Genomic DNA, 14,280 nt, shown 5'->3' with positions numbered 1-14,280 from the left:
CCCTTCTCTTTTTGGTATGGTGCACTGTTGTCATAGTTTATAACTAATTCAAAAGGGAACTCAGCACTAACAATCTGTGTTGTATTTCTATCTGCGTAGGGTGGAAAAGCAATTTAGATGTGAGAGATTGTAAACTTCCTCAGCATTCTACACAAAAATATTTTCAGCTTGTCTGCCTGCAAATAGATCCTAAATAATCCAATTCATTCTGAATGACTGATTATGACAATCCTGCTCATAAATCCTGAACTTGACATTTTAAAATCAGATTTAAGCAATGAAATGACTTCTCCATTTTGACGTGATTCATCATTTTCAGGATGAACTAGCTAACTACACAGGCAAAAACCTCTAGCTGCAAGGACTCATTACACATTACCACCCTGTATTTACAGAATGCACCCTGCTCTTTTGGAGTTCCCTTAAAGGAAATAGATACATGTATTTTAAACACAATGGGTTGAATCAGTTAGGAAATTCTTATTAATGTCAATGAGCTACATATGTAAGGTGCTAAATGAATGCATATAAAGGAGTATGGAAACTTTTAACCTTCCTATAGTCCATACGAAGGTGAAGAAAACAGTGTCCAATTTAACTTTTTTTTCATATAATGTGAAAACAGTTATTCTGAACTGGCCCATTTCCACAGGGTGAATCCCATCATTGAGTGATTTACATCTTCACTGCAAGTCTCAAAGAAGTTTACATTCTACTTAATTCAGAGATTACTTTTTTTTTTCCTCCTACAGAAAACACATTACTCCCTTAAGAGCCATTTTAAAAATACAGAAACAAATGATGATTGAAGTCAATATGGATGCACGCATGAATTGATTAAACATCTGCCTAAAGTTCATGAAATTCTAGAACTACCTGGTTTTATCAACTCTATTTCCTGAACATCAACTACTAGTACAAAAGTCTTCAAATAAAAAAAGTTACTGGAGGCAAGTCAGTTATATAAAATAATAAATCCTATCATACCCAAAGGAGAAAGAATTTGCCTCAAGAAACACTTTAAGAAACTTTACACATATAGGTCATTACATTATTAAAGGGAAAAGCAAAGTACTGTGGCACTGAGGGCTGAATCCACAGTTTTAATATGAAATTTATTTTCTAGCACTTTATAATTTGGCCATGAAAAATTCCTTCAGGCTGAATTTTTACTGTGGAGGCTTAACTTAAACTCAGGCTCTCTCTGCCAGTCTGAAATCTGGTTCAGACATTAAGAAGATTAGTAGAAATTACAGGAAAAAAAAAAAAAAAAAGTATATCTGAACTGAAATTCAGTAACAAAATCAGTTGCAGCAGACAAGCAACCAATGAAATTGTTAATGTGTCATTTTTCTAGAATCGCTCTCACTTCATCTGAAATTTACACACACAATTATGCAAACGTAACTCTGGACTCAGAAAATACAGTGCTTATAGGCCTGACAAAAAAATCTCATCTTCACAGCCATACAATTGAAAAATGATGTCTTGAATATATATATATATATATAAAAATTTAATTGTCTATAAAGCACACCTACCAATCCTGCAACCAAAAATAACTGAATTTTAAAACCTTCAAATGCATAAACACTTTCTTAATCCCAGACCTGCCTCCAAAGAGTAGACACCAGCAGGGTGGACCACAACAGTCTGCTACAGACACTTCACATTTCTTCTGAAACAACCTGAAATTTTACAGTAAGCCTGAAGGAAAACCAGACTAAACAGAAAATTGGAGTGACATTTTCCACACTTTCGTTTTGTTGTTCTTGCTTTGTTTACCCCAACTGGTCTTTGTGACGGTTTTGTGGGACAGATAGAGAGCTGAGGATTCTAAAGGCCGACTCAGATTCAGCACATAATATTCATACCAAGCCTCTCTCCCATCCACACAGAACCTACCTACAATTTGTGGGACCAAACCAGAGCTGAAGATTTCCTCCTTCAGACTCACATAGCATATACAGTTCTTTGAGACATCAGAAATTTTAGGACAAAAAAAAAAAAAAGTCATAATATGCAATATTTACTGAATACAGTTTTTCTATGCATAATTTGTCCAAACACATACTTAAGGCCATCCATCCTGTGGTTTATTGTGGCAGAAAAGGCACTTAGATATTCTTTCAAAACAACAAATAATAATAATAATGTTGATATCAGTGCTGTCTTTTCTGAGTATGTGGTAAATGAGTGCTATGAAACTTCTCTTTTTTATGTTGCCTGCAGGGTGGTTCCTGCCTCCAGCAGAGAAACTAATTTAGATTGAGCAAAATCAAATAGAAATTCTTCCTGAAGCACAGCAGTAATGTTAAGGATTTCAAGGCTGAATTCTACCTAAGAGCAGAGCTTTGCTGAGGACTGAACTGCACCTTTAGAGGCTATACGGGGCTATTTTATTGGTCAGAGCAGTACAGTGCTTCTGGTTAAAGCATCGTCTAGGTTTTCTCTCCAGCAATAATTTATCACCAATCTGCTGCATCTTTGTGTTTCATTGGTCAATTCTGCCAGTCTTATGCCTCTGCAAATCATTTACCTCACAAACCACTGCACACTAAACAGAACACACAATCCCAGACCTGAAACTGCAGGTACAATGATCTCTCTGCCATTATGTTACGCTTTAAAAAAAATTGTTTGTTTTATTTTGCATCTAATCAGTTTACTTTGCCTTACACATACCAGCAGAAAAAAGAACATAAACTTCTTGCAGACTTAAACCTGTAAGCTATCTAAAACGTATGGAATATTTCCTAAAAAACTATCCTCCAATGTAAGTATCAGGAATTAGAAAAGAAAATGAACCATGCGATAAAACCCGAGGCAAGAGACCTCAGATTGCGTTCACCATTTTCACTGTCTGAACATCCAACCTGTGTGTGCTTCTTTACTTTATTCTCAGATGTATTACCCTAAAAAAATAGAAGTGTCAGTTCTGCTATTTATAGAATGAATACCAAATATCTTTATCAGCAAATTATTTTTAAGTGACACTAGACCAGAAAGTAGAAGGCTCAAGGGGCCTAAAAACAAACTAAGTATAAAATGCTTAACTCTGTATTCCAGCAGACTTCCCTGGAATTGTTCTGATCTCTAACTTTGGCTGCCTATGCCGTTTTAGCATACAATCCAATGAACTTAAAGTGAAAAACGTTTATGCATAGTCTCTAAAATCCAGAAAAACTTCCTCCATTTTCCCTTACTCTTTCAGCTGCGTGGCTATCAACACTGTTACCATCCACTTTCCCAATTTTAATTGTCTTATAGAATAATTTGTCATTTTAGGCTAATCTTAGAATGATTCATTAACTTCATTCATGATTAATATTACTAAAACAGAGGGGGGGGAAATGACTCAACCCTCAGTATACCTGAAAACAACACTTACTGCTTCAGAATACCACCAGCTAAAGTGAAGATCTACTTTTGTTGAGGCAATATTCATCTTCTGTTTACAGTTTACCACACTGATGAGTTTCCAAACAAATTCCTGCAACTCTAGCAATTATTATTGCCTATGGAATGTTAAAAAATGCAGAGAGGTACTTACTCCTTCACCACAGTAACTTAACAGAACATATGTACTGTATTTCCTGTTTATTTGTGTAAAATATGTTGTGGCTCTTACAGTTGACACAGCCACAGTTCAGTGGCACCATGCCAGGCCAGGAAGAGATGATAGGAAGTATGGAGACAGGTTTCTGAGAACTGTTAAACTCTCTGGAGACTGCTTCCCCTAATTTAAGTAGATCACACATCTTTTAGAGCTTCTCCAAGGTAGCAAATTAGTAGTGGGTTATTATAATATATCAATGCATAAACATTAGCTTGAAAACTAGACTGAAGTAGTTCATATTTATATTAATTTCCAGGTGACATTTTCTGTTGCTCTAACAATTTTGATCTGCTGGAGCAATGGTGGCACCCTGTGGCTAGAAAGATAAGCCTAAAACCTTTCTACTGCTTTCCAACTGCTGCATAACCCTTCAGGAATGCAGTCCTTGCTTCTCCTCTGACACTTAAAGTGATGCTATGAATTACCAGATAAAGCAGACAAAAGAAGCGTTGAGTTTCATTACTTACCAACATATCAAATGATCTGTGTTGCCTTTAATTTCATTTCTAAGAAGGGGTAGGAGAGACTTCACTGCTATAAATCCTGAGGCAGCTACTCCTCAGGCTGCAGGTAAGTCCTGAAGAAATCACCAGGTGTGCCGAGCCCGGCCAACGCGTCTCACTCACGGTGAGGTGAGGTGATGAGGCTCACCTGCATGGCACCTGGCACCATGAGATTAATCTGCATGCCAGGGCCTCACAAACACCACTAAAACACCCAAAATAATTAATCTTGTCAAGTGACTTTCAGCTGTGCACCAGGGGGTCTGCAGCATCAACTTTGCAGCAGGGGCTGTGAGGTGTCAATGAGGAGAAGGCAGGGCTGGATCTCTCCAGTTCCGGCTGGTTCCAGAAGGTTCCGGCTGGTTCCAGAAGGTTCTGGCTGGTTCCAGGCCTCAGGGAAAATGGACACAAGAAAAAGCCAAAATGGCCCAGCTGTGAGGGCACGAAGTTGGGCCTTGGGATAAGCATGGGGGGAGAGGAGCTGAGGGTGGCTGGTGTTTTTTTCTCATCTTTTTTCCTCACTATCAAAATCTGTTTTAATTAGCAATTTTCCCCAAGTTGAGCCTATTTCACCCCTGGCAGTAATTGGCACACGTCTTTATGTCAGCCCATGACCTTTTTCCTCTCATTTTTGCCACCTGTGCTGTTGAGGAGTGAGAGCAACAGAGCAGCTGGGTGGGCACCCAGCAGCCAGCCAAGGTGAACCTGTCACAGACTACTGAACTACCACAGAGCCGTTTTTAGTAGTAATTTCTCACTGTACAGGTATTGACCAAAAGGAGCTTCCTTCAGTAAAAGCACAGTTGAACTCATTTTAAAGCTCTCTTTAAAACTTAATGAGTTAAAATATCCCAGAATTTTTACTTTTCCTCTTCTCTCAGTCAGTCAGTAAAGGTGTTGTTAGCTGCTTTAGGAGCAGAAAGTCACAAATCTTAGCAAATTATCTTCAGACTATCATTAATCCTTGAGATGTTAGAAAAAAAGCAACATAACAAGAAATGAGAATGGCAGAAGTGTGGGGGCATTAAGGATAAGCAAACACATACTTCACAACTAAAGGGAAGAGCAGTTCACGAACAGAAAATGGCTTGATAATTCTGTAGGACAACAGTAACCATTATCTTGAAGCTTCATCATCCATTTAATGTGAGAAACAAGACAAATCAGGGAGGATCTCTTTCCTCTGTTTTACAGGGTATCGGTATATCAGCAGGGTATCAGGGTATACCAGCTAGCAATCAGCTGGTGATAATGATCAGCAAGCTCATACACTAATTCTCCTCAGTATCTGCCTGGTCAACATAAACTTTTCTAGCTGTAGGTACTGTTAAGTAGCAAGAGACCCTTTTCAGCAGCATACAGATGATAGACAGAGGAAGCATTTGAAAAATGAGAAGTGGAGATGATATTAATATGAAGCTGATTAAGAAAAAACAGCATTTAAAAATCAATAAGAAAAGGCAGAATTAACTGAATAATCTTACCTGTCTCAGCCATTGAGATAGTTGTCCTGATGCTCGTCCCTAAGATTCTGCCTTTACCTTTTATTAACCAATGGTTTCTGTAGTCTCTATTGTTGTGTATTGTTTCTTATTATGCGCAATTATACCTTATTTGATTTTTTTTTTTTAGGAAAAGTATGCATCTTGTCTTAGAATTCAATGTCTTTATTATTGCAAATTGATTTTTTTTTTCTATTCTTAATTTTATCTTTTTCCCACAACATCCTGTGTCTGGCAGACAATGGTGTACTGTATAGAACAGCAACTATTTGTCTTAACAAAGCTCTGCTGCATTGCCATCCATTAGTCAGTGAAACAGTCTGGGTTTTTTCATATCCAAGACCTGAAACCCTTTTTTTTGAGGTGCAACATTTTGCCATGTGACAGGGGCATAACTTTTGGCAGTGCCTTTTCAATGTGACAATGTACAATTTTGACAGGTATTACATGAGTAGAGCAGAAAGCTGTTTCTCAACAGAATTCCCCCATGCTAAAATTTCAATAAATAGAAAAGGTGATCTTATAGCTGAGAAAGAGTCAGACTACTATGTAAGGAGGAGCAGGCAAATACCACATAAATACTGGTGAATTACCTCAAGTTGACAGTGTGATAGTTTTCATAAATAGGCAAAGTTCCATACCTAGTTCCATAATTTTTCCTGAATAAGTATTTCTTCAATATCACAGTACACAGTTGATGAAGTTTATAAGCCTGAATAGAAAATGAGAATATTGGATTCTTGCACATGGTACAGCTATGTCATTCTTTCCTTTATTATTCCTGCAAGCATGAGGAGATTTGCAAATAATGAGCCTAGTAAGCATTTTGCAAAATCAAAATTTGGCAAGAGTTTCTAAATGCTGCATTTTGCACGTTCTGCTACCACTACTTACAGATAAGATCAGCTTTCTAGTTGATATTTCTCCATTACTGTTGACCACAATGGAAAGAAGCAGTGCAGATTTCAACAGTGGGCTACACAATTATTTGATCAGACCTCAGAACAGCCAGCGGCAGAAAAATGCCACAAAACAGAAAGCCCCAGCCTAAGGTTTTCTGAGCAGAGTCCTCTATTCACATTCTCCCAAATTAATGGCTGGCTTCAAAGTGTGTTTTAATTTTCTTTCTTGCTTTAACCTTTACATAACAGATTACAAGGAAATTAAGGTGTTTTTTCTTGTTTGTCTGTGGCTTTTTTGTTGTTGTTGTTTTTTAGTTTTTTCTGTTACAAATCTCAGAAGCCTCTGCAAATTTCATAATACTTGTGAACTGAGGTGCTCATTTTGATTTAGATTCCAGATCTGAAATTGGAAGAGATCCCTTACGTAGGAGTCTGAAAAAAAAACAAAAACACAGTGCATTCACATACTCCAGTGACTAATCGTGTTCTGTCCCAGCCCCATGTGTTCATTGTTTTTTTTGAGTAATTGAAATAAGGCTTTGGTAAAAGAAAATTTGCTCTCCTTTACAAACCCATTCCCAAGCAAACTATTTGATCTGTGAAATTGTGGGAGGGAAAAAAAAAAAAAAAAAAAAGCAATAAATCAACCAAAGGCTGATACCAGAGATCTGCTTGCACACAGAAACTGAAAGTTCTTGGTTAAAGAAATAATTCAAATAATCTATTTGCTGCTTCAGAATAATTTCCTCAATGATAGCATGTTTGAACAACCACCAGAATCTTAGTTTAATGGCTACTGATACAAAAAATTAAAGCTAAGCCTCTAATTGATGGAGTTAGTGCAACACGAACATTCTTACAATTCTGTAACTGGAATAAGATCTCCACTACTTGAAACACACTACATTTAATGAGCTTTTATTTTTGTCTTCTGATTTCACTGTATTCCATTCCCACTCCATTTTTTTCACTTGTTTTTAATAATCAGATGTCAGAAGTACCTGAAATGTTGAAGTATCCTCTACGCACCAGGCAACTGTGCAAACCACAGAGCTTGTCACAATACTCTATGCCTGTAGTAGAAGTATATGACTGCACACCCAAGAGTGAAGTACCTGCTCCATTCTGTTTCAGTACCAAGAGAGTGGCCCTGTTTTTGTATGCATAGCAGGCTTTGCACCCCTCTACTCTGTACCCCTCTGTTTGAGTACACAGTATGCTTTCCAATGGAAGCTCATGCTATAAGAGAGTGAATTTTTGTACATACACATCCAAACTACGAAACACCCACTGACTGCAGTGGTATCCAGCTTTCACCTAACTTGGGCTCCTACATTATGGTTAGATTCAATTAGTTCCATTTTCAAATAGCAAATTGGTACTTAAAAAAACACCAAGTTTATGTTGCTATATAAGCTAATAACATTGAATCATAGTTGAGAAATTAGATGCGAATACATTTCTAATTACTTTTTCTCTACATAGCATATGTCACATACATTAATCACTGTCCAAAGTAATAATTGCTTTTGAGGAATTTCTTATGACTGTAACTCTAAAAATGTCTGATTGAACTATATCTGTAAATCCCCTGGCATTTCATCTTAACATGGTTGTCTTAAAAGCCAGCTTCTCTTACCGCTTTTTGGTGTTTTACTGGTAATAGGCTATTTGTCCTGTTACAGAGAATAAAGGCACAGTTTCTCTCAACATAGCTGCTCCCTCCTCCCCTTCCCCACTTCCCCCCCCCCCAAAAAAAAAAAAAAAAAAAGTGCTTCTTCATACGTAAGTTCTGTATGCATAAGAAAATCATTTTAAAATCTTGCATTGACCCTTTAAATATATCTCAAAATGAAATTACTAACCTAGGTCAGACAACAAAACTCGGTATTTCAAGAGAAAATGTAAAGCATACAAAAAGCAATGTCAAATAAAAATAAGTTTGTGACTTAATTACTTGCTTTCAGGCTGTCAGTAATTGAGTGCAATTATTCTTTCAAACACACTGACACGTTACTCATATATACAAAACAGACTTTGTCATGTATCTCACTAAAAACAGACCTGTGCAAACTAACGGATTTTTCTGCAGCAATTAATGTAAACAAGGATTTAAAAGGTCAGTTTCAATGCAGTTTATTTGGAAAGAAGCATTTGGAAGTGTCATTCCTGAAGATATCATATATTTCACTTAACCCTCACAGCCCAAAGCATTAGTCTTGAAGCCTTTTGGAACCTTTCCATAGCATAATTCCCCTAGCACTGAAAGAGGTTGGCAGGGAGAGGGTAGAAAACCACTGTCTAATGGGATGAAAGAGTGTTTAATTTACCTGGTGAAGCCCTGACTTCTTTTGTCAGCATTTGCAGTTTGGCATGATTGATAATAAACATTAAAAAAAGGTTTCTGTCACTGTCTTCTAGAAGGCTGTCTATACTATTGTTCAAAAACAAACACAAAGCCTCTGATCCAAAATACTATCACTTAATACTGGAGAAGTTCCACATTTTTGTTTCATTTTGTTTTTATTCTTAACAATGATTTATATGAGTTTCCAGCAGGTCCTCCAAGATGCCTGATATTATGAAATGCGTGCTATGATTTTGAAGCTTCTCTCACCATTGAATTTTGTTGCTAAAGTCAAGGTAAATTTGTTTAGGGAAACCGTAAGCTAACAGCACAAAATCTCATCTGTTAACATGTAAACACAACATATTGCAGGGAAGCCTAAGGATTAATATTATATATTAAAGTCCCTGGTCATGTTCCTCTAGAAAGGTTAAAAAACCCTATTGAGAATAGTATCAGATGCTTGTTGACGTTATGACAGTAAATGAATTATCCAGCGGGTACAGAAACACTATCTATCCCACAAAGATATGCTACGTTCTATTTTTGTATTGCTTTCCTACGTGAATTTAAGCTGGAATAAATGAAAAGTCATGCATTACTGCTTAGAATGCCAACTGTATTTGCATTTGTCCCTCAAAGATTTTGAGGTTTTTCTGTATCACAGACTAATAAGAACACAGAAAAACAAGGATAAACTTAATTTCACTTCAAAAGTTGACATAATTTCACCTATTTTCAATGAATTGTTTGTGAAGTAATGTCTTGTTAGCCAATACAGTTAAAACCGAAGTACATTTTAAAATAAGCAGGAGGTTTGAGAAGGATCAATTATTGATTATTTCTACTTCTAAGAGCCACAACAGATGATTATAAATTATTTTCTAAATTAGCATAATAGTTTCTTCTGCAATATGATTTTCTGATAAACACTAACAATTTAAACTGACGTTACTTTGAGTCATATTCTAATTAAATACCTTCAACAGCTTCTATAAATGAAAACCAAAATGTAACTAGGAAAAGAACAAGACAGTGACTTTTTTTTTTTAATGATAAATAACATTTACAACTATTCACGTGGTCTTGTGACCTTAAATGTGAGCAGGATCCAATTTCCACATGATAATTGGGCATTGCACATCTCTAGCTTAGCAAAATGAAAAATCTCCAACAGTTCAATTTAAATATATATATAAACTAAATCTGAAATACCACAACTGACCTCTACATTGAAAATCACTGCTAGCATAAAGAAAAAAGTTACAAGCTCTTAACAGCATTTTCTTATTGTCAGAATGTAATTACTCACTAAAATTCAATTTCTGACATTAATATCTTATTTTTCCCATCAGAACCCGCATTCATTGCATAGGTTATTTTGGTTCAGACTATAAAAGCTAACACAGCTCTCTAAGGACTTGATTCTAGTTTCAGTAATGAATGGATCTTTCCTTGTGATGAACTGCAAGCTAGTTGATTCTATCAGGCCAACTAAATCCTTCAAAGACAGAAAGAAACAGTAGTGGTTGTTAATGATATTACCATTTTATTATCTAGAGATACATTAGAGTGAGAATTAGAATCCATATTTGCTTGCCTTCATCACCTCATTCATTAGCTATATTTTGCTATATATGGTAGACCAGCTGCTAATTTCAATTTGTTAGTAATTTTATTTTGTTTTCAACTCAGTTCCTTTGATGTGTTTATGTAAAACTCTGTCAACATGCTTTGGTTTTATTTTTTATCAACTCCTTTCATACAGGATGAAAAACTAAAGTGATGTTGACCTTATATGTTCTTTCTCCCTTTACTTATGTTTCAAAAGGTGTTTGTGCATATATGTATATATACACACAGATGTAGCATATCATATACGTATAATTTTGAATATTATAAAGGGATAATCTCTGATCAAATTTTAAATACTGTTTTGGAAACATATGAGTGCATACTGAGATTACCTGGGTATATAACCACATCAAGTACAGGGTATGGTATAAGAAGCTAACAAAACATTTTAAAATCACTAGATTGGTATTCACTAAACGTTTCAGAAAGAAAAGCTAGTTTGGATTAAATAAGTGTTGGCCATGAATAAACCACAGGTTCTTAAAAGGTTTAACAGAAGTGGCTCCATTTATTTTCTCTTAATTTCTTTCACTTCACTCTAGAAGGTGTGAGTCTTTGAAAAACTAGAATTTGGAAACCTGTGTTAATACTATAATATAAAACTAACGTTCTCAAAGGAATTCATATAAAATTAGAGATGAAATGTCCACCCTCTTCTACAGAAATATATTTTGCTGCTTTTAGATTTTAGAAGATTCGTCTTTAATAATGATCCCACGAAGCAAAGCATACATCAGCTATTTAAAAATACATGAGGTGAAGATAACAGAAGAGTAACTTGCTCAAAGTTCAGTAGGAGGAAGTGAAAATCAAAACACAAGCTGATTATTATTTAAGACCTCCAAATAAAAGACTCCCTTCCCAGCAAGCCCAAGAAAAGATTAAGAAACTCTGATCTCTGACACAGTTCACCAAGGGAAAAGCTACAGTCTGTTTTCTGTCTTCTTAATTCTGCTTTGGACAAACACACAGATTTCTGAGCACTTACTGAAACCAAATTGAAATGCTGGATGCTCAACCATTATTACCAAATTCCATGTGTCCAATTTTATTTTTGGAATTGTCTTTGGCAATAACACACTCCATAAGAAGCTCTGTGGCACAGACTCAACTCTTATGTTTCAGAGTAAGTGATTTTAGGGGGAAAAATATACTGTGGATACTCAATACACTATATGATACTGTGTATACCTTTTACCCTAGTTTTGCATGGCGGATGTTACTGTTGACCTGTAGGACTCTAAGAACAAGCAGAATCTTTGCTGTAACTTGCTCACACAGGCAGAAGTGGTGATGAGCCTTGGCAGACAAATCTAGTTATGTAATTTCCTGTTGTCTAAGAATTTTTGTTTCCATGTTCTTCCAGAAGTTGGCTTATTTGGAGTTTCAAATCTTTGGCTGCTGAGTGTCATTACAAGTGCATATTGCATATTATTTTAAGCATCCCGTTGGAAAGAAATGTCCCGTTACCAGCGTAATCTACCTTGCACCACCACATAAATTTATGTAGCCTTAGATCCAGGGGCTCTTTCTCCTCAGTCATTAATTATACCAAGGCAGTTTCACACAGAGCTTCTGTAATTTTTCAGCCATTTTACTCAGACTAACTCAAAGGGCTTTATCTAGTGTGGACTTAAAAGTTGGTACCTTTAAGAAACATTACATGTGCACATATATATCCCACACGATCATTTCATTATAACTATAACCCAGTCCCTCCAGAAAGCTCTCATAGTGTGCAAGTTCCTCTCTGTGCTAACACCTCTACATGGTGCAGGAGGGTTTTGTTTCACTTAACCATTGTCAAAGCTGAGTGTTGCTGGGAAAAACTTTGCTTACATAAATTACTTCAGCTTTTTTTTTTTTTTTTTTTTTTTTTTTTTTTTAAATCTACCAGGAGCTTTGCTACATCAGTGGACTCCCTGAAATCTCTGGAAAAAAAAAAAAAAATACATAAATAAAAATCTCTGCCTGAAGGCATATCTACAATATTCCCTGGAACACTGGATGGAGGTTTGCTTTGTAATTATGGGATCAGGTGATCAGGTGTAGTAAAATTACATCATCACCAAAAATACATAAGAGTTTTAACTTTAGCTGCAGCACCATAACAACAAAATACTTCCAGCATCCAGTAAATAGTTCTATGTGGCACTGTACTGTGCCATGGAAATACACCGCAGTGCACTGTACTGTGCTGTGAAAATACATCTCAAAGATCACACGTGTTAATGTGGCAACATTTCGGTTAATTATTTCAGAATTACTGTTTGGCAAAATGTCCCAACCTGTTTACTGCTGTTTAGTATTTTCTGTGAACAACATCAGAAAAATAAATAAATAAATAAAAAAATCTCATGTAATGGAATGACTTAAAATAGAAATATCAACTGTCTGAACTTTAAACTATGGTTAAAGGCTGCAGCTTTCCCTTCATTCCCCATTTACTACTGAACTCTATTTTTAATGTGATGTCAGAACTGTATTATAATAATTGCATAATAGTCTCCATTAAATGCAAAACATGCAGCAATGTTTCAAAAAACTAACATCCAAATTCAAGTGAATATTTATGTATCTTTTATTCATGAAGCATCTTTCACATCCCATTTATGACTGTAGCTGAATATTAAAGGCTTCCTTGTCAGTGAAATAAAGATAATGCTAAAGCCTATCATCTTTCTTCATTTCACATTTTCTCTCCGTAAAACAGCTTGAAATGCCTTTCATTGGAGCTACTGCAATGAAAACTTTGGCATTTCAGTAATGAATGTTCTTTTTAGAATGAAATACAACACCAAGTTAGTATGTAGGCTACGTGCACCACAGTGCTATTAAGTGAGATAAAGCATAGAAACATGCCTGTATTCTTGGATGCACAGGAATTTTTACCAAATGAAGGAATCATTTAAGCAGATACTATCACATTTATAGGTGATGGAGATGAGGGAAATAGCACACAAAAAAGTCTATTTTTCTTCCTAGTACATCCCAAATCTATAAACATGTAAGCGAATTTACACCAACACCTGCAAAGACTCATTTGTTGACCATCACTACTAACATAGCAATTGCTAAAGGGACCACAGAAGTAGTACACACACAGGCAGTTAACAGTTGAGCTAATGAGCTGCTACAGCTTATCCTATTAATTAACTATAGACATCAATCTCAAGTATTAGTCAACTTACATTCATTTATGTAGCAAAAATAGTAAGCAAAATTGAAAGAAGAAACCAAGAGGCAGCAGGTTCCCTCGCCCCTCTCTCTCTCTCTCTCTCTCTCTCTCTCTCTATAACACTAAATGAAAAACGAATATGAAATTCAGAAGTGTTTAGTAACCAGTTCAAGAAAGCACCACAGAACAGGTACAAAGTTAAATATATGTGCAAGACCCAAAAACAGAAGAGTGAGGGGAGAATGTAGGACAATAGTCTGTCAAATACATCAAGTAGCGGAGTGGAGAAGGGACAGCCAAAAGCCGTGTTTGGAGCCTAGGGGAGTCCAAAGTGAACAGCAATTGGCAGCCCATTTGAGCTGTGTCCTCAACACAAATTTTGTTCCAGACAACAAGTCAATGACCATTACCCTGTAAAAGTTATCATCCAACACATGCAGTATTTTAATTTGGGACAGCATAAAATAATTAACAACAAATATGAAAACAGGAAATTCAAGGAAACCACAGTTCTGGACCAGTAAGAGACAACCATCAAAATGACTCTGAAGATAGCAGTCTTTCTTGGCAAAGACTAGATAGGATGTGCTTTAA

The 14,280-nt window shown here is 36.0% G+C and overlaps 1 long non-coding RNA gene across 3 annotated transcripts in view; it reads right to left on the bottom strand.

Moving 5' to 3' along the window:
• LOC118171770 overlaps positions 1–14,280 on the bottom strand; it is a 225,403-nt gene that overhangs the window by 134,771 nt on the left and 76,352 nt on the right. The window contains exon 1 of one of the 3 annotated variants that reach the window (XR_004753373.1): positions 4,087–4,410. The exons of the other annotated variants lie outside the window; for them this stretch is intronic. This is a non-coding gene — a long non-coding RNA (uncharacterized LOC118171770). Of the gene's footprint in view, positions 1–4,086; positions 4,411–14,280 lie in introns of those variants that run through there. 3 annotated transcript variants of the gene reach the window in all.

Source organism: Oxyura jamaicensis, chromosome 9 (assembly GCF_011077185.1).
Source record: "Oxyura jamaicensis isolate SHBP4307 breed ruddy duck chromosome 9, BPBGC_Ojam_1.0, whole genome shotgun sequence".
Taxonomy (NCBI): Eukaryota; Metazoa; Chordata; class Aves; order Anseriformes; family Anatidae; genus Oxyura; species Oxyura jamaicensis.
The sequence above is the reverse complement of the archived record's forward strand: the minus strand, read 5'-3'. Positions and strand labels throughout refer to the sequence as shown.